Source organism: Macaca nemestrina, chromosome 1, assembly GCF_043159975.1.
Source record: "Macaca nemestrina isolate mMacNem1 chromosome 1, mMacNem.hap1, whole genome shotgun sequence".
In the NCBI taxonomy this organism is placed as follows: Eukaryota; Metazoa; Chordata; class Mammalia; order Primates; family Cercopithecidae; genus Macaca; species Macaca nemestrina.
In genome coordinates, this window is record NC_092125.1 from 203791593 (window position 1) to 203818009 (window position 26417).

Sequence of the window (26417 nt, forward strand, 5' to 3'; positions counted from 1 at the left end):
CAGCAGGAGGGGCCTTGAATGCCGGGTGCAGGGTTTGCATGTTACCCTGCAGGCCCATTCCAGTTTCAGCAGGATGATGTGCTCAGGACTGCAACATTTTGGGAAGGTAAAATGTTGCAGGAGGGAAGCTCTGGCAGCAAATCGATCAGTTAAGCAGCCTGTGATGGTACAGGTGACAGACGAGGGCAGGACAGATACTGGGAATGGTGTGAAGCTGGAGGACAGGAGTGGCCTCAAGGGACGAGAGGACTTGGGCCAGTGAAAGGCATAGTGTGGACTGTGTTCAGAGGGCTCAGAAACTGTGGAAGAGCAATAATACTGGAGTGCTCCGTGGGTCACCAGTGGGAATGACAGACACATTCCTGAAGGGCCACCTTGCAGGGTATTGAGTCATACAACATGGGTTTGAGACAGGACATTATCATATGAATACCTGTAATAAGTCTCCCAGCAATGCTGGAAGGTAGGTGCTGCTGTCACCACTATTTTCTAGATGAGCAGAGACACAGAGAGGTACAGAATCACTGGGAGGGCTAGAGAGCCAGGCTCATGGGTTGTGGTGTCAGGACAGATGCCCCACATCAATCCATAGGCAACAGTATCTTGACCTCCATCTCCACCAAGTTCTGCCGCCAACAGCTCGCACCACCTTCACGACCACCACTGACCCTGCAGGCTACGGGTGGATCCCTGCCATCTCGTTTCCCATGGACTGTGGTTGGACATGTGCCAGCCTCAGCTGCCATCATCAGCTCCATTACCAGAATAGGCTCAGCAAGGAAAACCACTTCCCATTGAACTTCTGGCCCAAAGTCTAGACTGGGAGGTGATCTGATTGGAGAAGCCTCGTCATGTGACTTCACCCAAGCCGTAAAGGAGTCTGGGAAAAAACATCTCTGGCAATTTCAGACTTTGTCTCCTAAGTGGGGAATTAAGTAATTATAGGGATTTCTGTGGCTGGACTACCACCAATATTGAATATTTATGTTTGTATGCATATATATGCATATGGGACTGATGGTGGCTCATATTGTGCTGTGTCCTCTGTAAATGGGATCTCTGGGTTGAGTGATGGCAGCTGAGGATGCCATCCATGATTCTGCTAACAGACATTTCCCGGGCAGTGTCAGAGACAGAGGTGACAGCCTCCATTATCCCCTCTGCCCCAATCAGTTGCCTGACTGCCTAGGTGCTGGCCGCTGGCAGGCTGCTCTTTTGCTCCCCTGCAGCTTCTGAGGTATAAAAATGGACACCCACCCCTCCCTGTCTCTCCGCAGGTGGGAAGAAAGCAAGGGCAGGACAGTGCCCTCCAGGAGATGCCAGCGTGGATGAATTTAGCCTGAGGTAGAGGTACATCTATTTCTGGTGTGTAGAAAGACCTAAGCTCCCCACTCACTCATGACTTCATGCAACTGATGTTTATTTTGTGCCTATTATACCCCAGACCCTCGAGATGTCTCTGTTCCTCATTCCACCCCGTCCCTGCCTTTTGTTCTCATATCTGTCACCTGCAAAATAATTTCCACAAAACAACTACAACCACAAATTGTAATTGCTTTGGGACTGCACATTGCCATGGAATGCTATGAAGTGTTGGCTCCTCAGGGGCTTCGGTGCAGGGATAGGGGACAAAGAGGCTGCTGTGGTGTCCAGCAGGAGCTTGACAAACTTGGAGCAACCAGTAGAAGCAGTGATCCCTGGCAGAGGGGTGCGTGTGTGTGTGTGTGTGTGTGTGTGTGTGTGTGTGTGTATGTTTCAGTACTGGTGGGTAGGAAAACCAGAAGTAAATGGTAGATTCTACTGGATAGCTCATTGGAAAGTTGATCAGTCCTGTTAGGAAGCATGTGAAATATTCTCCAGGGAGGCTGAGGATGCTTTGCTGGAGACTTGGATTTTTTCAGGCATACATAGGTGGGACAAAAGCCAAGGAAACATGATGGATGTGTGAGTGGGTGGATGGATGGATGGATAGACGGATGGATGGATGGATGGATGGATGGATGGATGGATGGATGGATGAATGGATGTAACAGATGAATGAATGGATAGATGGGATGGGTGAGATGGATGGATGGTTGGGTAAATGGGTGAATAAATGGGAAGAGGATTGGAGGAGAGAAAAATTATGGAAACACGTGAGAAGAAAAATGGAAAAGGAATGGATGAATGGATGAATAAGTAAGGGATGGATGGATGGTGGGGTGAGTGGATAGAGACTTAGATGAAGCACGAGTGATAATTATCTTCAGATAATGGAAATGTAGAAATAAGGAGTTTGTAGCATATTCTAATAGAGAGGGCAGCTTCATGGAGAACAACCTTTGCTTTTCAATCATCATCACTCTTTTCCTGCAGTCATTCCATGCAATGTTGACGTCTGCTCTGTCCCAGCTTGTAGAACAAGCTGGAACATTAAAGAGGAGCTCACTCTCTGGTGAAAAAAGCAGACAGACAGACCATGAACCTGAGCCTCATGCTACAGGCTGAGGCTGTGAGAGCAGCGTGCTCAGAGCTCCCTGGGAAGTCTGGCGGGAGTGATGGAGCATGTGCCCGCCCCTTCTCTGAGCACTGCTCCTACATGCCCTTTGTTGACGGTGTGCCATTGGTTACTGGTTATGTGGTGCTCCTCCTTTGGCCACACTGGCTGGCCCAGGAGTGGACCTCTGGACATCTTTACAGCTGCATTTCATTTTAGCCATACCAAAAGGGTATGTGTAGTGGGGCTGTGGCCACCATTTTCAACTATATACACAATGACATAGAAAATCTGTTGCGAGAAGCGGAGACAAGGCTCTATATGACCCCAAGGGAGAGGGGAAGAAGGAGAGAGACACTGATTCAATTCCTTTGGCTTCCCACGCTTGGTACCCATGAGGTCCACGTACGTTCTGTTTCCATCAGAAGTAGCAGCAAACATTATTAAATACCTATGCATTGGAGCCGGCTCTTGACACCAAAGAACCTTGAGTAAGATGGCAGCAGTATGGAGGGGAGACTAATTCCACAGAGAAGGGGAGGGGTTAAGTGGTCAGAAAAATCTTCATGGGAGTTGTGACATTTGGGGGTGGGTTTTGAAGCATGACTAAGAGTTCTGAGAAGAAAGATCAAGACATTTCAGCCAGAAAATACATGCATGGTGAGCACATTCCTTTGGTTTGAATATAGTTTGCATTGAAAGTTTAGATGATGGGGAGGAAGAATAAGAAAGCACAATTTGTTGAGCTCTTGCCAGATGCCACAGATGGCACAAGGTGCTTTTCATATGTCATCTCTTTTTATCCTCACAATTGCCCCCTAAACCAGGTAATATACCCCCCATTTTACAGACAAGGGAAGTGAGGCTCAAAGATGTTGGTGAAGGATGGAAGCAAGGCATAATTTGAACCCAGATCTGCAGACCAAAGTCTGTGCCCACTCTACATAACCACAGCACTGTGTCCAGGCCAGGGCAGGTAGGCTGGGGCCAACTTCAAGAGGCTCAGCATTCCTTCTCTGTCAACTGCTCTGTAACTTGAGGACACATCCACCCTCTGCAGGAGAAGCCCAAGGCTGGTGGTCCTTCTTCAGGAAGCAGCAGATGCCAGGGTGCAGAGCTGAGCGTGCTGCTGAGATAGACTCTGCCTTGCTGGACTGATGGATGACCTTAGGTTGAGCTGTTCTGTTCAGAAACAAAGTGTCTTGCACGGGCCCTGTCCAAGCAGCCAAAGACAGTAGCTAATTAGAAGGGAGAGATGGAGTGTCATTTTTTTCTGGCAGCAAGCCCAGTGGCAGAAGGTTTTAGCGAAGAGCCTTCAGTGCAGCCTGAGAGGTCTGCAGGCTGGAGATAAGGGTCATCTCTCTCCAGAGTGGCCAGAGGGACTCCATGGAGGGAACAGAAAGAGGAGACAGAGGAAAGATGGACTAAAGGAAAGGAGATGGAGGTGGGAGAAAGGAAAGAAGGAAAAGGCAGGAAGAGAACTAGAGAAGAGAGAAGAAGAGGGTGGGAGGACGAGGAGAAGAAGTGTTGGAAAAGAAGGAGTAAGAGAAGAAGGGGAAGAAGGGAGAAGGGACAGGGAGAAGAGAAAAAGGGAAGAAGAGGGGAGAGAAGGAGATAGAGAAGATGAAAATGAGGAAGGAGAGAAAGGGGCCAGGAATGGCAGCGAGAAGAGCAAGAGAAAATGATGGACATAGGAGAAGGAGAGGTGGGAGAAAAAGACTGCGGGAAGAGGGAGGGGGAGGGGCTGCTACCACAGCTGGCTTCCAAGGGTCCACCCCTGGTGAGCTCTCCCAATTGGGGATGCTCTCAGTATCTCTAAGATGAAATGCTGCATAGCCAGCAACCCAGGCAGCTGGGAGAGAAGGGGCCCCCACGGTCTAACTGGCACCTGTTTGATGGCTCCCAGTGGCAACAGCATCAGCAGCCCCCAACTCTGGTCATACTTAGGAAATAGCTCAGCCTGACTCAGGCAGGATCAAGTCCACTGCAGCCCTCTCCTTCCACCCGAGTCAGGACAGTCTGCGGGGGCAGAGCCAGAGTCCAAACCTACAGACACCAGTGGTGGAAAGGGTGCTTGGTTGGGCGTTAGAATATTTGAATTCTAAAACCAAGTCTGCCACAAATTTACTAAGGGTGACCTGAAACACTCTGGACCAGTTTTCTGTCCATTTACAGATGGTTAGTGACTTACAATGGTTCCACTTACGGTTTGTGATTTCATGATGTCACAATGGTACGCATTCAGTAAAACTCATACTTTAAGTACCCATATAACTATTTTGTTGTTTATTTTTAGTACAGTATTCAATAAATTACATGAGATATTCAACACTTTTTAAATAAATATAATAAAATAGACTTTGTGTTAGTTGATTTTGTCCAACTGTAGGCTAATGAAAGCATTCTGGGCATGTTTAAGGCAGGTGAGGCTAAGCTATGACATTCGGTAGGTTAGGTGTATTAAATGCATTTTCAACTTAGGATATTTTCAATTTACAAAGGGTTTATTGGGATGTAACCTCATTGTAAATTGAAGGGCATCTGGGTAGGCTTTTTTTCCCATTTAATTTCTCACAACAACTCTATTACTCTTATTGTTCACATTTTTCAGATGAGGACACTCAAACTCTCCAGAGATGAGGTGTCACCTCAATGTCACACAGATAATCAACAGAAAAGCAGACGCTATGCTCTGCTGTACTGTGAGCTCCACAGCAGCAGGGATAATATTGTCCTGGTTCACCACTGGGTCCCAAATCCCAGGACAATGGGAGCACCAAGGAGATGCCCCCATAAACTGTGTTGACTCAATAAGTGGCCTCAGTCTGTCCAAGATCAAAATCTGTCCTACCACTGTCATTCCCCCATTGCTTGCCTGAATCACCCTATGAATTAGTCAGGGTCGAGTCAGAAGACAGAAACCCCGGTAACTGGAACAGGGAAAATTTAGTGTAAAGGATAATTAACTTGCGAAAGATGGTTAACGACCAACAGGAGTCAAAGAGGACCCTCTGGAATATAGGAATAGCAAATGCACAAAACAGCTACTACCTCTATGCTGAGGGAGAGAGAACAAGGAAAGAAAGAACTAAGAACTCGGAGGAGGCTTCCATCACCACCACCAAGGCTGAGGTTTGGGTCCTATTGGAGAGGCTGTGGCTGCGCAGGAACATGTAGCATGCCACTGGCATCAGAACGTGACAGAAGGTGCAATTCAGAGGTGGTCTGTAGGACCAGCCAGACAGTTGGATGAGACACTTACTAGAGGGCGTGGGACCCCAGAGGTGGTTTGTAGGAAGTGGTCCACTGGGGTGGTAGAAATATTGGGTGGACACCACTGATCATCTCACATACTGCCGACAGCCTCATAGAAGGTGGAGAAATACAACATCAGCAGGAAGAGGAGCCCCTTCTTTTGCTACAGCATAGCATTCCCCCTGCCCCAAGTGCCATATGTTGAGACAGAATAATATTGTGCTAAGGAGAAGTGCTTACAGGGTCCAGCTCCAGTATCAATATACAAAGCAAAAAGGGAGAATTTGGAGCTGAGAGACAGTCTTGATCCCTGGCACAGCCCATCCCTTTGGCTACCTGACTTCCAAATGCACCCTCTACATACTTCACCTTCCACACAAACACCTCAAGACCACACAGATAACAACTCATGTTTCCAATTAAGACAATGCAGTTATCTTTTGTACAAGTGGGAAAATTCTCACTCTTTCACCAAAATGAAGAGACAAAGAGTCCTGGCCGTTATTGTTTTAATTGCTGACAATATTCATTACTCCTTAAATTCTGCCACAGTACCTAAAGGCTAAATTCAGGTTATCCTCCAACAACTTGAATATAAAATAGTAAGAGAGAAAGGATATAGTTACATATGTACACATAACATGTGCAAAGAGAAAATATGCAAAGCTACAACAATCCTCTTTGTGGAAACCGGTCACAAGCACATAGTTGGTATTTGTGACTTCCTTCTTCCACTACCCTTTCCATATTTTCTTTGCCCTCAACTAGAACCTCAGTTGGGCGGGTTCTTTATCCAAAGAGTAACCCAAGTGGTCATTCCTTAAGAGTTTGTGTCTTCACCAGGCTCAGTTGCTTGCACCTGTAATCCCAGCACTTAGGGAGGCCAAAGGGGGCGGATCACTTGAAGCCAGTAGTTCGAGACCAGCCTGGCTAAGATGGTCACACCTCGTCTCCACTACAAATACAACAATTAGCCTGGTGTCATGGCGTATGCCTGTAGTCCCAGCTACTCAGGAGGCTGAGGCAAAAGAATGGCTTGAACGCGGCAGGTGAAGGTTGCAGTAAGCAGGGATCGCACCACTGCACTTCAGCCTGGGTGACAGTGAGACTCTGTCTCAAAAAAAAAACGTCTGTGTCCTTAATGGTCCTGTCTTTCTTGGATGCTGTATTTTTCAGGAACCTTTACTCTGGGACGCAGAGGAACTTAGAAGGGTCCCCAGAGAATCCCCTAAGTTCCAGGCAAAGCCTTCTTTCCCCCAAATTGTATAGCAACCAACCAATTTCCCTTTGGTAATCTGGCTCAATCACTGTAATCAGCACAATAACCTCTCTTTCTTCTTGTTGATTTAGGGGCATCAGAAGCCCCAGATAGAGAAGCGGCAGTCTCACTTCCAATGCAATGGAAAACGCAAGTGGGGAAGAGGAAGCCGTTAGGAGCCAGCCAGGTAGGCTGGGCCCACGTATCTGGGGCTTTAGGTACATGTACCTGATCTGTGCTAGACAAGCCCAACACTGCCTCAGACCAACCTGGGTTCAAATTACGGTTGTACCAAGGACTAACAATCTCCCCACTGAGACACTGAGGCCCTTCTCTGTGTCAGGATAGTGTTGGGGGCTCTAACACAAGTCACTGCATTTAATCCTAAAACATTCCAGTAAGCAGATGCTATTGTTCTCATGTACCGATGGGAAAACTGATACTCAGCACAACAAGCCAACTTGCCCAGAACCACCCTCCATTAAGTGGCAGAGATGGGATTCGGCTCTGACTGTCTGACCTAGAAGTCAGAGGCGCTTTGATGATAGACCTGGGTGTAGCCATCTAACTGCTCTAAACTTTGCTTTCCTCATCTGTAAAATGGGAGTTCATTCAGCCGATATTTTTGGAGCAGTCACAGAGCTATGAATAGGCACAAAGCTTTGGGAGTTATAATCCCTGCTCCACATGGTTTGTGTGTGGATTCAATAAAATGAATGGATAACTTTCCTATCCCTGTATCAGACACAAACTGTATTTACCTTCCCTTTTGCATTTTATAACATTTTTTCCTCTACGTCAGGACGTGTCATATTCTACATGAGAAGTTGCCAGTTTTTCCCCTTAGAGTAAAAGTATTTGAAATTTTCTGTGAAAGATGCTGGTTTGATGTGTGTATGAAACAATGTAGATTTTGTCTTCTGCTCTGATGGCTAGTAAGTTGGAATAGCGAGGGCATCTGAAACTCACTTTCTGGGGTCCCTCTGCCCTCCCACACAGGATTTCCCGCCTGATTTAGCAGGGCCTGTTGAGCCTGCTCCATCATGGATGCAATTGCAGAACAGTTCTGCACTTGATGTGCTGATAATGTGGTTTTAAGACATTTATAAACATTTGGCTATCTCCTGCAGTCACTATCTTTTAGAGGAAAATAAATTGTCTTCCTGATCTGACAAGCTTGCCACTGCCTGAGGCTGGAGTGTGGTGTGGCAGGGATGGACGCTCCCAGGAGCTGGGAGAGGCTCGCCTTCATTTCCTAGGGCTGCGGTAACGAATTCACACAAACTGGGGGCTGCAAGCAATAGGTATGCTTTCTCTCACAGTTCTGGAGGCTGACATCTGAAATCGATGTGTGGGCAGTGTTGGTTCCCTCTGGTGGCTCTGAGGCTTTGCTCACCGTCTGGGGGCTGCCTGCAATCCTTGGTGTCCCTTGGTTTCAAGAGGCATCCTTCCCGTCTCTGCCCCACCCTCAAAGCACCATCTTCTCTATGTGTGTCATCTTTTCTGTCTCTTCTATGCACACTTGTCATTTGATTTAGGAGCCCCTCTAAGTCAGGAAAATCTCACCTTGAAATATTCATTTTAATTATATCTGCAAAGACCCCTCTTCCAAATAAGATTGGCTATTGAGGTTCTCTTTTGGGAAACCACTATTTAATCTAGGTACCCTGTGTTCTAGTTCGGGCTGGGTCAATACTTTGCTGCCTGGCCTTGAGCAAGTCACTTTGCCTTTGTGCGTCTCAGTTTCTCTTAGATCATCTCCTACGTTGCTTACAGTTAGAATGTGCCAATAGAGTGAGGAGTTCCAGGAAATGGTTCAGACCAAGCTCCCTTCATTCAACAGTGATGCTCCTGCTCTGTACTTGGCTCAGTGCTGTATCCCAGGGAGACAGATGACCCTGAGCCTTCTACCTCCAGCCACTAAGAACAAAGTTTAGAGGGAAAGCAGACCTTGGAGTAGGTGATTACAGCAGACTAGAAGGGGTGCCCTGAAAGGTCAGCGCCTTGCTTCATTCATACCACAAAAGTCCTGGTACCATTTTTAATTGTTGAATCATTTTAAATTGACATATTTTGCAGCCAGGGAGAGCTATGAGAGGACACAACCCAAGTGCTGGAGCACAGAGAAAAGGCAACGGGCCCTGTTTTGGAGAATCCAGATGGGTTCCTAGCAGAGATAGGGTCCAAACAGAGGCCTGAAGGACAAGTAAGTGTGAGACGAGGGAGGGGATGGGGTGCTGCTCTAGGTGCAGCCATAGCACATGCACGGGGCAGAGGTGAGAGAGAGCCTGTTCCCCACCAGGATGAATAAGTGGCTTATAATGACAGTATAACTGCCCAAGGTCCCACACCTCATAAGACGTAGAGCTCAGACTTGACTCCAGGAAGTCAGATTCTAGAGCTAAAGTATGATAACATGTTGAGGAAATGTAGTGTCATCCATCAGAAACCATCTAAGAAGATCTATTCAGATTGGCTTAGATAAATGCTCATACCAACTATATACTAATTAACCAAGATTTCTTTTAGTGCACTTGATTTAAGTAATTTTTTAAGTTGATTTTAAAATTGTTGGTAAAATAAAAATAGAAATGTCTTAAAAATTGTCAGCATACAACTGGGCACAGTGGCTCATGCCTGTAATTCCAGCACATTGGGAGGCTGAGGCAGGTGGATCACAAGGTCAGGAGTTCGAGACCAGCCTGGCCAGGATGGTGAAACCCCATCTCTACTAAAAATACAAAAATTAGCCAGATGCTGTGGCAGGAGCCTGTAATCCCAGCTACTTGGGAAGCTGAGGCAGGAGAATCGCTTGAACCTGAGAGGCAGAGATTGCAGTGAACTGAGATCGTTGCACTGCATTCAAGCCTGGGTGACAGTGAAAGACTCCGTTTCAAAAAAAAAAAAAAAAAAAAATCAGCTTACACTTTTGCCTGGATTTACTGGTCAGACAGTTTTATCTTTGTCTCTAAGGTGTTTCCAAGGCTTTAAGGTGTCAGGGTTTGATCCAAAGATTGTAAAACTACAAACCCAGCCTAAAATAGAATAATCTTTCTTTGTGAAATTCTTTGAAGAGTCACACTAATATAATATTATTGGTTTAATTAAAACAGCTGTAGCTTCTAAATTATCAGCAAGATATTCATGTATTTAATTTTAAGAGTCTTAGGTAACACCAGTTATTCATAGAATATAGAAATGGTTCCCAGGGAAATAACTTGAGATGATGACTGTCTTTGCCTAATATCTCAGTTTTAATAATCCAAGTGTAATTGTTAAAAATAAATAAATTATGTAAATGGGATGTTTATAAATGAATTTTTTGTGTAATTAAAAACCTTAAAGTTACATTATTTTAAATTAAAGAATAAGTATTCATTAAGTGTCTGTGTCATTTCCAAATAAGAAAAGAACTAAAATAAAATGCTGAGCATAAATGTATCTTTGTTTTGGCTTCACAAATTTTATAACAAAAGTAAATACATTTGGGTCTATTATTAATGTACATTACAATTATGTTACAGGAAAACATTTTTAAAAGAATTATAAAGTGGTTATTGTGACAGACAATTCAAAATCTTTAGCTTTGTAGGTTTTCACTGAAAATTAAGGTTACTACAAGTTATGTTTCTAATTCCTTCTGTATACAAAATGTACCAAAAGATGTTTTTAATTTTAAAATTATAAAAATGCATTAAAATGTGTTCTTTATTTTGAAAAAATAATAATTGTGTCTAATTCAAAGGTTATTTAGTTTGTTTCATAATATGAATTTTAGGTATTAAATAGAAACAAGAATAGAAAGGAACCAGTAAATAGGAGGGAGAGGTGAAAAAGTTATGCATATGTGTGTTGGGGTCCGTGCCGGGGGTGGTGGAGAATGAAAGAACACACAAAAGACAAAGACACACAGAGAACATGGCGGCCGCGCTCAGAGCCTCTGCCTCACTTTATTTATACCCCATAAACCCCACGTCAGTAGGAAGAATGCAATGCAAAACAAACTTTCTTTTCCCAGATGTAACCTTTTACTCAGTTCCTTGTTTCTATGTTTTTTCTTATCTGCCCGCCTTCTTGGCGCCTACGGGAGTTCATCAAAAGTTCAATTGGAGATACTGTCCTTGAGCCCTATCTATTCTCAGCATACTGTTTTCAAAGGCCCCTGCATTTCCCCCTTTTTGTTTTTGTTTTGCCTCAATCCTAAAAAGGTAGCCCATATTTGTTTTTGTGTTTTCTTTTGTTTTTGGAGGCAACGGAGGGAGCATCAAATCACCAAAAGAAGTAGACCCAATCCAAGTGCCCAAAGCAATATACTTCTAGAGATTGTAGAAATCTATGTTTTTATCTGGGTTCATGGATTAAAGGCAGCAAGGCGCTGACCTAGCTTTTGCAGGGTTATGGTTTCAGACAACACATGTAATTGTTGTCGAAATGCTTCGGAAATGTTCTGAGTGAGCTCTTGGATGTCCAAACTAATATTTTTATGGCCTATTAATAATTTTTGGATTATGGTCCAATTTTGAGAGATGTTAAAAAGCACAGGCGTTACACAAAATTGAGTGGAGTTCCAATCACATTGTAATGTTATTCGAGTATTGAGGACAGTGAGCTGATCTCTAAGCCATGTCAAGGCTTGTTTCATGTTGTCTAATTTTTCAGCAAGTTGAGAATCAATGTTTCGTTGTTGAAGCCATAACCGGTGAGATTGTTCGTGCCATTGCTGCACAAATTTAGCATTTTGTATGCTTTGATGAAGAGCGAGCCCTGTTATGGCCGCAGTGGAGACGATGGCGACAAGGCTCATCACCGAGGCAATAATAAGTCCAAGGGCACGGCGGGTTCGCTGGAGAGAAGTCCAAGTATAAGTTTCAAGAAGTGATGTCCCCCACGGTCGCATATGGTTAACAGGTAGCCAAATTTCCTTACGAGTCCTGAGGATATAAATATCCCTAGTAAAGTTGTGCCACCAAGAATGATTGAGGCAAGACAAAAATGTATACGTATCTATACAATTAACAATTCCCGTATTATTATCACATGTCAAATTCCTCGCTAATAATAGGTAGGGCTTACGGACACAAGCAATAATATATCGGGAGGTATTCCGATATAACTGAATATGAAAGGAGTTATTCGGGTTAGAAAGATTAAGGGGCATATTCCCCACAAAAATGCTAATGGCATTGTCTGCAGCTAACAACTTCCAAAGATGACTCTGTACTTAGGCCTCCTTCTCACCATATCAAGGTTTCATTATTGTTAGCAGCAATACTTTTATTTACCCAGTGCCATTTCAAAGGTATGTGACTAAATTTTGTTTGAAAATCACTGTGTACACTTCAATCAGTTATTTGCATTCCATTGTATTTTAATAAAATCTGGGGTTTATTTTTCCGACATTGTTGTCACTTCAGCACCTCAATATTAGGAGAAACCTCTAGAATAGGACAAAAAAGTAAAGAACTAGGAATAGTTTCATTACTATATACAGTATGATTATAATAACAGTATTAGCAGCCACATGACTATGATTATAGCAAACAACCCAGGCTTCATGTGATTTTTGGAGACAATGAGAACTATTTCCCATACATATTGGAAGTCCTTCTACTCCAAATTGGTATGTGCTGATTATAATTTCTGTTTCCCATTCTATGTTGTCCTTGTCTATATAGGGGGACGGCATCCAAGTAATGTCATTGGTGAAAACATTAATTTCCACCTCCTCCCAGGCGACTCTTTGATATAAGGGCGGAAAGGGAATATAAGTCTAATATTTATACAAAGCCTCACTAAGAGAAATAAGTCCCCAGCCGAGGCACATCTAACAAAGGAAGAAATGTATGCTGAATCCAGTTTTCTTTTCAACAGGGTTTTAATCATTTTGTAGGAAACCACTCAGGTCCGCTCCCTGTAAGGACAAGAGCATAGCCCCGTCCCTGTTTTAGAACTTGCCCTTGAACATACTTACCTTTTTCATTAGGATACCAAATTTTTAAATTGTCAGCGGGGACTATCACCGAGGGAGGTGAAGAAAGATGGGTTATGACAGGGGAGTCTTGCAATTGTCTCCATTGATTCAAAAAATAATTAAGGTAAAAAGAACCTTCAAAATCAAAAAAATTAAGGTAGAAAGGTTAACCTTCAAAAAAATCTGGTTTTTTGGGGGGCTCATTTCCCCCTTTTTTTTTTTTGTTTTAGTAGTTGAGTTTTTAAGGTTAAATTTGTGCGCTTAATGATGGCTTGACCTTGACTGTTGCCCGGGATATTGGTGATATGTTGAATATTGTATTGCTGTAAGAAAACTTGTAATTTATGAGAGACATAAGTAGGGGCATTATCAGTTTTAAGTATAAGAGGAATGCCCATGATGGCGAAACAAACCAAGAGATGTGTAATAACAGAATTAGCTTTTTTAGATGGCAACGGAGTGGCCTATTGAAAATGAGAAAAGGTATCAATGGTATGATGAACATATTTTAATCATCTAAAAGAAGGGACATCTCATGGATCAACCCCAGGATGGAAGGATGGAATGTTTAAAGGAGCACAGGAAGGACAAGCTCGAATAAGAGAACGAGCTTGTTTATGAGTTAAATGAAACCATTGTTGAAGGCCAGAACTATTAGTGTGATGTAGAGTATATTTTTGTTCTGCAGCATGTAGGTGGCCGATTAAAAGCAAATCAATCTGAGTATTACCATGAACTAATGGTCCAGAAAGTTGAGAAAGAGAACGAAGATGAGTGATGAATAAAGGAGCTCGACGTTGGCTCAAAGTAAAGGGTAACAAAGAAAAGAATTTCTGAAGAGAAGAAGTAGCACAAAGAGGTAAAGTGGCCTGAGAAATATAAGAAGTAATATAAACAGCATATTGAGAATCACTAACAATGTTATAACCAGTAGTAGGGAAATTAAGTAAGACCATGAGAATAGCAAACAATTTTTTCTATTGCACCGAGGGATAAGGATAAACTGTAACTCAAGATTGATGAAGCTTCTTGCCAAGAATCAGAAGTTGTAAGAAGATAAGTGATCTGACTATGAGTGAATTGAGAGATAATTAAGGAAGGATCTCCTCCCCAAAGTTGTCGACAGTGATGTCATTTTTTGATGATCAGTTTAGCTAAATGATTGATATAAGTAGCCAAGCATTTAGATGTTTTATTGGACAAAAAGATTCATTCTAGCAGCCGATTGGTCTGATGAATTATTCCTGTAGGAGAATGTAAAGTATGAAATAAACAAAAGGAAAGGGGAACATCAGGAAGGGGCCTTTTAAAGTTGTTCTTCTATAAGCTGGAATTCTTGTAAAGCCAAAGGAGTTAAATGGCGTGAGTTGTCCAAGTGACTGTTTCCTTTTAGAATAGAAAAAAGATGTTATATTTTTAAAACAGGACGCATCGTTTGAAAGTCATTTAATATTTTGAAATGATCACGTTGACTTTGAATTTTTTGGGGTTGAATATTTTGTGCTCTTAAGGTATAACCTAAATATTGAATAGGAAAATCTAGTTGAATTTTTTTTGGGGGCAATATTAAGTGAATAGAAAGAAAGCTGAGTTTGTAATGATGCAAAAGGACAAGTTCTTGAGACAAGGTAGGGCTGTTTAATATACCTTGAGGTAAAACTTTCCATTGATATCGAGAAAGTGGCTGAAAATTATTAAAAACAGGGACAGAGAAGATCTATATAATGATAAATTAACACAGTTGGAAACTGATTTTTTACAGGATTTAAAGTCCTATGTACGAATTTTTGACATATAGTAGGGCTATTAAGTATATCTTGAGGAAGAAGCTTCTGCTGATATTTTTGAATGGGTTGTCCATTATTATATTTAGGAATAATAAAGGCAAACTTTTTACAATCTTGAGGTTGTAACTGAATAGAGAAAAAACAATTTTTGAGATTTATGACCATTAATTTTTAACTTTGTGGGATAAGGGCAGGATTAGGAAGACCAGGCTGTAAACTTTCCCTAGGTTTAATGTAAACATTTATAGTTTTAAGACAAGACAAAGACGGGAATTCCATGCAGAAATACGTGGCTTTAGATTTTTCTCGGCCATTTGTTTTTTGACTTATTCTTTTAGAGTCCTAAGTATTTTTTTAAATAATGGTCACTGTTTTACCTAAATAGGAGTGGTGGCTATGAGTTTAAAGGATTGTAGCCCATTTTGAACATCATATTTTTGGCAGCTGAGGAAATATGAGGAATGTTTAAAAAAGCAGCAAATTGTTGTGAAAGATCTTGTTCCCAAAAATTAATATTGATAGGAACAATATAAAAATAAAAAAAAACACTTGACCTTGTTGACCTTTAGGACCGACACAGGTTAAAGGTTTTACGTCTTGATAAATCACAGAAGTAGCACCCAAGCCAGTGAGTATAACCGAAACTTGTTTTTTTTTCTATTGTATAGGCCACTAATTTAAACAAATAATAGACATATTTACCCTCATATCAATTAATCCCTTAAAAACTATTTCACTAATGTGCAATGAACATAAGGGCTTTTGATTAGAAACTAAAGTTTCTTAAAAAACAGTTTTTTCTGTGCTACCACACCATCTCTATTGAGAATATGTTTTCTTGCCTCTAGGCATATAAATTGTGAGACTTGAACCATAATAAGAATTTTATTAGTAACATTATGTCCTTTTGGCAAAGGGCCACACACTCTAATAGCTAATTTATATACTCTTCTATTAGGAGACAAAGTATAAGGCTGAGTAATAGCTAAGTCAGCAGCGGCGCTCTGCTTAGTTGCCGCATAAAGCTGAGAAACTGGGGTAAGGTGTGGGATCCTTAAGGAGGACTTGAATTTATTTCTTGATGTTGTAGGCCATTGCTCACTGAATATTGTAGTAGACTCATATTGTAATTGTTGGGGCCTCAAACCTGTGGGCCCCGACTCCCGTTTCCCAGGAGAGGAGACAGTAAATTTCTACTTCTATCAGTTTTGGAACGACATTTATTTGTCCAATGTCGACCTTTATCACAACATTTGTACACCTCTGAAGGCAGCTTTCTGCCTCAAGGGATAAAAGTGTTCAATTTTTATGACATTCTTTTTTGAAATGTCTAGGTTTACCACACTGAAAGCAAATATCTTGTTTGTTATTTCCTTTTAAGGCTTTAGACAAAGCTCCAGCAAATAATTGAGCATTATAAATAGCCCCTCCAACACTAACACAAGTTTTAATATATTTATCTAAATTGGCCCCATTGGCCTTTAACGATTTTAACAATTTTTGACAGTCAGCATAAGCATTTTTTTTTTTTTTTTTGAGACGGAGTCTTGCTCTGTTGCCCAGGCTGGAGTGCAGTGGCCGGATCTCAGCTCACTGCAAGCTCCGCCTCCTGGGTTCACGCCATTCTCCTGCCTCAGCCTCCCGAGTAGCTGGGACTACAGGCGCCCGCCACCTCGCCCGGCTAGTTTTTTGTATTTTTTTTAGTAGAGATGGGGTTTCACCGTGTTAGCCAGGATGGTCTCGATCTCCTGACCTCGTGATCCGCCCATCTCGGCCTCCCAAAGTGCTGGGATTACAGGCTTGAGCCACCGTGCCCGGCCTAGCATAAGCATTTTTAAAAGACAACGTTTGTAACAAAATTTTTGAAGTAAGGTCAGCACCCACAATTTTCAAGACAGCATCCTGAAGACGGGCTACGAAATCTGGATATTGTTCATTTGTGCCCTGTAAAATCTTCACAGAGGAAAGGGAAGATTTTCCTGTTATCTCTACCTTATATTAGGCCCTTAAAAACAAAGTCTTGATTTGAGTAAGGGCAACATCATCTAGACTAGCCTGAGCATTAAGAGTAGCATATTGGCCTGTGCCTGTGAGTTGTTCCTCAGCGGCTCTTGGGGGATCACACATAACATTTTTTCTAGCCTGTACATGCACCTTGTTCATTTACCAGTCGTGCAATTATAACCACTGAGAACGATCAAGAAAAGCCTTCCCCAAAGTCTTCCAGTCTATAGGAATCATCAAATTTTCTGATGAAAAAATATCAAGAAGACCAAGGATAGGGGTTCATAGTTAGAAATGGCAGCTTTCATTTCTTTTAAAAATTTAATTTGTAAGGCATTAAATTGGACATTATTGTCACCATTTGAAAACTGAGCATTAGGAGCAAAGGAAGCACAAATAATTAGAAACAGATCCAGCTCCTTAAAATTTTTTTTTAAATTAAAAGTATATATAATATATAATAATACTCATATTCTCAAATATAAAGAATCCCAACATATTAATAGGAAAAGGCAAATAATTCAACCAAAAGTAGCAGAACAAAGAAATGACAATAAACCTATATGTCTAACATCATTATTCACTAGGAAATATGTATATTAATACCAAATTGAGAATCATTACATATACAATACAATGGTTAAAATTTAAAAACACAGAAAATATCAAGAGGTAGTTAATGTGTTAAGCAACTCGAATACTCAACTTCTGTTTGGAGTGTAAATTGGTGGAACCTATGCACCCCTATAACATAACATTTCCTAGCTGGGGTTATTAATACTATATTAATATTAATAGTTAATATTAATGTGCTTATTTATTGAGTATTGAAATACTCATAATATTTTAACAAACAATAAGATATACATATACACTGGTTTTGACATATTAAACAGGTGTTTAGTATAAATTTAAAGTATGTCTGATGTGAACAGGGCTTCAACTTTGCCAAACAAAGGTAAAGATAAGGAAGCCGGGGGGTTGGAGGCTCTGGAAAATCCATTTTTAACAGGGCAGAAGGAAAAGAAACAGGGAAAGCTCGCAAAGGTGAATTAGAAGAATGTATCTGTAATATTTGTTGAAGCATTTCCATAATACACTGCATGTCAGAATTTCCCTTAGAAGAAGGAAGAGCTGGCTTTTTCTCCTCTCCCCCTTTTGCTATCCTGGCACAAATGGGCTCCATTTCAGATTTATTTTATTTCATTTTATTTTTCCAAATCCTCAGATACCTTTCCTCCTGTGGCTACGTTACCACACTCCGAATCAGTCTCAAGTAACTCTAATGTTTGAGTGATAGAGTTACACAAGGTCTACAATTTTAGGGGCATAATATCCCCTAACTGGAGCGCTCTAAGCAGAGCTTTTACTACCTGTAACCATTTTTTCCGATTCAGCTGCACTTTAGTCTGATACTGAAACCAGTAACAATGTTGTTCAACATGGGCAAACAATCGCTTCAAAGTCTTTTTCTTTCACTTCTACTCCTATAGACAGCAACAGTCCTTGAAACAGGCGTAAATATTCTGAGGCCAGAGAGATGGAATTCCCATAATGAAAGCTTAAGAAGGTTCCCCTTAACAATATTCGGGCCTTACCCGCCCCTAGGGGGTTCCCCTTCTTGTTCTCCCCTACTCACCCGTGCGACCCTGCTCGCTGCGCCACTTGTTGGGGTCCGTGCCGGGGGTGGTGGAGAATGAAAGAACACACAAAAGACAAAGACACACAGAGAACATGGCGGCCGTGCTCAGAGCCTCTGCCTCACTTTATTTATACCCCATAAACCCCACGTCAGTAGAAAGAATGCAATGCAAAACAAACTTTCTTTTCCCAGATGTAACCTTTTACTCAGTTCCTTGTTTCTATGTTTTTTCTTATCTGCCCGCCTTCTTGGCGCCTACGGGAGTTCATTAAAAGTTCAATTGCAGATACTGTCCTTGAGCCCTATCTATTCTCAGCATACTGTTTTCAAAGGCCCCTGCATATGTGTTTTTGGTCAGGAGGGTCAAAAAGAAAAGAGAATAATTTTGTATAAGAAAGAATATTGTGTGGTAAATTATTTTCCTAAAGTAAAATGACTGGTTATTTTAAAAAGAGGAAGTATAAGACAAAGTGGAACGTTTAATCATGTAATCAATTGAGTAAGTTATAATAAGGTTCACGAAGGATGAATTTACAAAAGGAATTTAGTGTATAATCAGGTTGGCAATAATCAGGTTGTCAATAATTAGAAGGAAATTATTTATGAGCCTTTCTAAAGATTGAACTTTGATATTAAAAATATGCCAATACAAAACTAAAAATTTTACTCCCTGTATTAGAACAACAAGGTTTTCCTGAAATATTTGTCTACTTTTAACAAAAATTGCAAGAGGTTTTACATTTTTAATTCTGAAATCTATTCCTTTAACACTTAACTTCCAAATTGTGGCTTTCTTCTATTTTACAGTTTCTGTATACTTTCTCTAATTTTAGGTTAGAAATGCTGTCTTTTCTTTCAAAATAGTAATTTCATTTCTTGAAGTAAAGTTTTTCTTTTAAGTCTATCTCAGAAGTTCAACTTTTGCTCTGTCTCTCGTAGCCCATGATTTGTAGGTCATGAATCATTACCATCAGCTCTTTCTCCCTTAAGAAGGTTTAGGGTGATAACTCTCTCCAACTTTTTAATCAGCTACTGTAACTTTTTCCTCTGGTTCCAACTCTGCTGTTATGACTTGACCCTGAAATGCTGTGTCTTGAAAGACCTAGAAAAGCAGTGTTTTCCTCTAGTATAACTTGATTCTGTACTCTTGGTTTTTTTTTTAATATGTATGAATTTTTCCAAGTAACCAGGAAATTCACATGCTCTTACCTTTGCTAAGAGCCATGTATTCCCCTGCTTGAGCTAGTAGTTTTCTTGTTTACATTCCTTTATAGTACTGTGCACACTTACAACCTTGGGCACACATTCTTCATGTGTCTGATTAAATTCAAATACTTAAAAAAACATCAGATTCAACGTTCAGGATATTTAAATGGGCTTTCCATAAGGAAAAGCAATCACACTGGAAGAAGTCTTTTTAAACTCTTTTAAATAACTTGTCCCCAAGATAAAAGGAATTTATGTTTTATCAACATAAAACTGAGGTTTGAAAGTGTTAAGGTTTTTAAAGTCTATGCAACTTCCTGTATTGCTTCTAAAGTTTTTAGGTTAACACTCTGGTTTAATGAATGATTATTGTTTCACAGTGGCCTGTGATCCTACTTTTATCAAGTGTTCTGAATCTTTTGAAACCTTTGGTAGGCTTCCCCAAGATCATAATTCTAAATTAAGATTTGTTGACCTAGAATTAACTTTGGGATTTTCCAGTTGGCCTCCTAAAGTGCGTCAAAGAATGCTTCTCTTATCTTTTAGAGGTATTGAATTTTTAGGATTATTTGATAAATTGTATGGGAAACTTGTCACATGATAAGTGACTCTAAATCTTCTTTCAGTTACATTTATCAGTGTGTTCTTGATATGAATATTCCAAAATTGTGTAAAACTCTTAGAAATATATCATTAGTTATAATTCTGAGCATTGTGTCATATGCCACAAAAGTAACTACATTTCTTTGTCAATTGCTGATTGTAATGAGCTTTCATCAGACTTTAATCATGGGCATCCTAAGCTTTTGTCATCCATAGTTATTGTTTTGATTTTTCTTGAAAAGTATTTGCAATCAGCTATTATCCAAAATTGCTTTTCATGGAAAAGACTCTAACAAGTACTCTTAAATGTAGTTTTTTAATAACTTTAAGATTAATGAACTAAATAAGATGTTTTCAAAACTCTAATGAAGAAACTTATGGGTTCATGAAATGACTAATCAAGATCAAGCAGAACAAAAGTGAATTATGTGAGATTAAGCAACCGATAAATACAATGTTTGTATGACTTTCATTTAAAACATTGTTGGTTATTTACTTAAATGTTTTATTTTCCACTTTTATGAAAATTTTCTCTCTGAAACTATAATTTACAACAACTTGGTAAGGTATAATTTTGTGAACAAAAATGGAAGCATTTGCTTTTTCTGTCTACTTGAGTTCTTCAAAATTTGGAAACTATTGACGAGTATTCTTATAGCAATATGTTTTTCCCATAAGTCTAATAAAAATCTCTCTTTTTTTGTAATAATATACAATTGGAAACATTTGTTTTATTATTTTAAGGCTTTGACTGGAATATTACATTTGAGAATGTGTGTAGAATACACATTCTTCATGGGTTCCTAGTCTTATAGTGAGTGAAAAAACATTGTCACTTCCTGGCAGATCCAAAAACCTGAAGACTTTGGGAAAATTTAAAGTCTGCCTTGGTTGACTTTTTAGCCTCGAGGTTTTAAAATATGAGATTCATACATGATCAATGTGGAAAGTTAAAGCTATATTTATAAAGAAAAGCTACAATACACCTATTATTAGATTGTAGCTCTGCACATTATTGTCAAATTCTTTTTATCTACTTATAGATTAGACTGGATCCTCAATTCTTCTAGATTCCTCCAATCCAAATATTTTTCATGGAATTACTAAAAATGGGAACTGGTGTATTCCTAAAGCCCTAAGCAGAAACTAGATAAGATTTAAAAGAACAAGTCTCATGCCTGACATATGGGCCACGCAGAATGTTCACCAAAGTGCTTGATGTCATAACCAGAGACATTCAAACTACAAACCAGAATCAGAAGCTGACATTTTCATGCTGTAGACACCTTTTGCCAAGATGTCAAGACAAGACTCCATATCACAATGCAACTTTTACTCCTTTAAATGTCTACCTTTTTCACTTGACAGGATAATCATCATTTGCTTTATTGAGTTGGTTGCCTTAAACCTAAGTTTATGGCTCAAAACCACTATGCAAACAGGGGCTGTCATTACTATTAATTTTACTTTGTATTTTCCCCTCTTAAACTTTGTATCTGTTCCTCGTTAAATTTTTGCACAAGCACAACTGCTAACATAATAATGCTGGCCCCGCACTTTGAGATGATAGCAAACACCTACAAAACAGACAAAATTGAATTTAATAATAGACTTTAGGTAGATTTAGTCTGAGAGTAACTTCCTTCAAACCTCGCTGGTTGCTCAAATGTGGTCTGAAGGGTTTTGATACTGAGTCCTAGTCACCACTCACTACATCCAACATGGGACCAGATCAGAAACTGGGACAGATCCATCCCTGCACTGAGGGGCATCAAACCCTAACTACAGGATGACTGGTCAGTGATGCTTTTGAAGAAAGATCTTGATCAAAAGGTAGATATGTGAAAGTCATCAAAATAAAAATGAAGTCACTTGTGTTAAAAAAAAAAAAAAAGTCTGACAAATAGAGCTGGGAAAAGATACGAAGAAAAGATTCTCAGGCATAAATACCTGATAATGAAAACTATCGCAAGAGACTTCAAAAACTATAACCTACACAAAGGCCATCTGAACCTTATATAAAAAATACTGCAAGGACATCTGCTCAGCAACTGCCTATGCAGCCTCAGACTGGCGTCGCCCATGTTATTGATCTTTATATCTAAGGATAATGATCTCAAAACAATTATGTAAGATTTTTCCTTTTCCCTTTAAAAATATTAGTCTCCTTTACCTCCCTGAATACATATACAGTTTACTATGGCAAATATATTTCCATTGCAATGCCCTATTCCTGAGTAAATATTATTTTCTTTTAGAGAATCCTCTCTCTATTTGCTATTTAAGTTGACATTTTCTACCTCTCCTTCCATTGTCTTCTCTGGCCCTTCTGCCTCCTTCTTATAAGGCATCCTTTGATTACATTGGGCCTTCTCAGATAATCCAGGATAATCTCCTATCTCATGAACCTTGACTTAGTAACATCTGCAAAATTCCTTTTGCCATGTAAGATAACATATTGAGAAGTTCCAGGGAGTAGCATGTGAGCCTCTTTGGGAGGCCATTATTGAGCCTACCATATGAGGAAAAAGGTGGTTGAGATGTATGTCTCAAGATTTGGACCTATAATTAGGATACAGAATGCTCAGTGTTAATCATTGTCCCCCATTTCTTCCCTCCTCATCTACAGGAAAATTCTGATCTGCCTGATGAACCACAGCCTCATTTCAGACTCAGATGGTAGAGCCAAGCGTTGGGGTCTTCCAGGGCACCTGGCCAGTGGGGCAGGGCTGACAAATGTTGCAACAACTAGTGTATTTGAAGCACATGATCTTGCCAAGCTGGGATGTTCCTGACTGAGAGAACTGGCTGATGAGGTGCCACTCCTCCTGTGTGACAGGTTGGAGAGGTGACACCCCACCATGCCAGGAGACACTTCCCAGACCCACAGGGACCAACTAGATATCAGAAGCACCGAAAGGATTCTCCATAGATCCAGCCTCCATTGGGAGTGGCCCTAAGAACAGGGAAGAATAGGAAAAATATTCCAAGCCTGTAGTCAGCGGGCTCCAGAGCACTGGGTGCTCATGCTGCCCTTGACAGTTCACATGTCTTCGGAGAATCCTCAAAACCTCCCTGTGATGTAGGAGAGATGGGGATGTTGCTTTCCCCTTGAAGATATGGCTGTAGCAGGAACACGCACTGTACCCCAGCCTCTGCAGGACTCGTTAAGAGCCTCCAATGTATGCAGCAGGGTTTATTTGTAACTTTGGAAGAGGGTGGGACAGGGAACTTTCTGAGCCAGCTCAGGAGCATAGGCCAAAGAGAGAGAAAGGAGGAGAATAAACACCAGGAAGGTGTCAGATGGTGAGTGCAACTCCCCAGCCCAGGTGACATCCCTACCCAGCAGCCCATGGAAGGGCCTGGGCCTCTCTCCTCCCTATGAACCGAGAGTCTGGCCTAAGGCCTGGCACCAGTCAGGATCCTGTAATGGTTGAAGAATGAATGAATAAATGAGCAAGAGAGGGAAAGCACCACGATGGTTTGGAGAACAGACACCAGAACCAGGCCTCGGTGTGAGTCTTGACTCTATCAGTTATTAGTTGTGAGCTTGAGCCAGTTACTCAGTCTCCTCCTCTGAACTTCAGTTTTCTCATCTGAAAAATGAGAATGAGAATGATGGCCTTTATCTCACAGGGCTATTTTGAGACTTACAGGAGCCTATGTGTGAAAGTACTTAGAACCGGGCCTAGCCTATCATGTGCATTCAGTAAATGCTAGTTATTATTAGAACAATAACTATATTCTAGATTTCTGCAAACCTTAAATACTATAGCAACTGATAAATTGCAGCAGAAAGGATGTCCTTCCTGGTGTCTAACCTAAAGTCTTCATGCTGCAGCTTCATCCCTGTGCCTCTTCCTTACCAGCTATGCTTTTCAAACTCAGGCCTGCCAGGAGGACAGTTTTAGAACCAACTGTGTATGCAGCACAGATCACATTAAAAGGTCCAATCAATCAATGTGTCTGCAGCCCTGAAGTGACTCCTGCCTCAAATCAATGATGTTTACACAGTTCGGTGAGAAGGCTATGATGCTTTTTTATTATTATTATTTTTTCCTTTTCCCACATCCTTTCTTGGATAATCAACCATGTCTCTTGCAAATAAATGCCTGTCTGTGCCCACTTCTGCAGCCCTGGAAGGCTGGTGGGCTCTTCTCTCAGGGTGGACCTTCATGTCTTGTTGCCAGCTCTATAACTGGAGTGAGCCCCAGGAGGGGCCTTTCACATACAAGATGTCACCCGTTCCCTGCAGCAAGGGGGTTTGGGTCTGCGTCACTCAAGAACGCACAGCCAGGAAGCAGCAGTGTCTCAATCTGAGCCCAGAACTAGCTGATGACACACAGCAGCTAACATTAAATGAGGACTTCTACTGTTTTAAATACCTCTATTCACTAATGCTGAATGGTCATTTTACAGATGGCAAAGCTGAGGCGCAGAGAGATAGAACACCTTACCCCATCCCCCAGCTGTAGATGGATTTGCCAGCATTCCAACTCAAGCACTTGGGCTCCCAAATCCCTGCTCGAAACCCCTTGGCTTGCACTGCCTGGCAAGAGTCCACGCTCAGTCGCTGGCCCACACCATCCCACCCGCTTTCCTCTGATCTAGAACTGCCTCTCGGGAGCCTGTGCTTGTCCCCAGTGGCTCCGGTGCTCACCAGTACCTGGAGAGCAGTGGGTGCTTCACAAAGGGCAACTGGAAATAACAGTGATGACACAGGCCTGGCAGGTGAGTTACCAGTTAAGGATGTACAAAGAGTCCAGGATGTACAAAGAGTCCAGGATGCCTCTGACTCCCCACTTCCGCCAAAAATTAGTTCTGCCTTTAAAGAGCTCTATTCCCCGAGAGGAAGAACCACTTCATTAGAGAGGCCCTTCTCCACGAGGACGGAACAAGCAGTCCAATAAAACTCACCGGGTTTTGGCATCACTTTGGAAATCAATGCGCCATGATTGCGAATCCGGCGTCTGTCGGCAGCTGCCTAATTTTAGCTGGATCTTTGCAAGCATCTAGCCCTGTTCATCTGCCCCCATGGACGAGCAGAGAGGTTCCAAGAAGTGTCATCGATCTTTCGACTAAAGTGTCCTAATGAAATACAAATCTGTTGTCACTTAAAGAGCCATCTGTCATGATGGCACAGAAGAAATGCTACCAGGAGGACAATAACCATAATTTCATTTTAAGATCCAGCCTTCTTCCCCCTTTCCCTTCCAGAGAAAAATCGATCATTTTTTACTGTTTCATTTTGTCACAGAGCAATAGGAGGCAAAGCCATCAATATGGTGTTAAAGAAGTTTCCAATTATGTGCAAGTTCCCTGTTACAAGGGCTCTTGGCTTCTCGCAGTGAGTTAACACCTATTTGCATGAGGTAGAGTTAGCAGGAGGATGATTGAATGTTCCTGTCCCTGGCATGCAGCACTGCTTACATGACTAAGGAGGCAGAATGAGTTCAGGGTAACCAGAGGGCAGGGGTCCTAGGAAATGGAAGCACCAGCCTTAAACAGTATCAGACCATTGCTGGGTGGGGTAGTCAGAACTAGCACACGGAGCCCAGGCAGCGGGTATTGCCAGGAAAGAGGAAGGAGGGAAACTGGAGGGGGAGGGTGGGTGGCACGTATTCTCTAGGCAGGGCAGGGCCAACAGCCTCTGAGGGTCCAATCGCCTCATCTTTCAAGTGGGGCCTTTGAGACACAGGGGAAAACAATTGCCTTCAATGCCCCCCAGCTAGTTACCAGCAAAAAGAGAGAAGCTGACGCTCCCTCTCGTCTGCTCCTTAATGGGAGCTGTTTCTCTGGACATAAAATGTTGGGTAAATGCAACAGGTTTCCCCAGACTGCATTTTATACGCCCAAAAGTCTGGACTCATGTTGGAAGCCACTTTAGGTATGTATTTTTCAAAGTCAGCTTTACTGATATAATGTAGATGTAATAAAATGCAGCAACTTTAAGTATATAATTTGATGAGTTTTGACATATGTATATAGGTTATTAACCACCTCCACAATCACAATGTGAACATTCCCTAACCCCCAAATATTTGCTTGTGTTTCTTTTCAGTAATGACTTCCACAAGCCACAGCCTTTGCAACCTAATCTGCCCTCTGCCATTATGGTTTTGCCCCTTCTAAAATTTCATATAAACGAAATCATACAGTATTCAGTCTTTTGTATCTATTTTTTTTTTTTTTTAAATTCAGGACAATGTCTTTAA

The 26417-nt window shown here is 41.3% G+C and overlaps 1 long non-coding RNA gene across 5 annotated transcripts in view; it reads right to left on the minus strand.

Moving 5' to 3' along the window:
• LOC105494593 (uncharacterized) overlaps nucleotides 1-18659 on the minus strand; it is a 92892-nt gene extending 74233 nt beyond the window's left edge. For 3 of the 5 annotated variants that reach the window (XR_011623838.1, XR_011623836.1, XR_011623839.1), the window contains exon 1: nucleotides 18391-18659. This is a non-coding gene — a long non-coding RNA (uncharacterized lncRNA). The remainder of the gene's footprint in view (nucleotides 1-18390) is intronic. The other 2 variants (XR_011623840.1, XR_011623837.1) reach the window with 2 other exon arrangements.
• Nucleotides 18660-26417: the final 7758 nt, after the last annotated feature.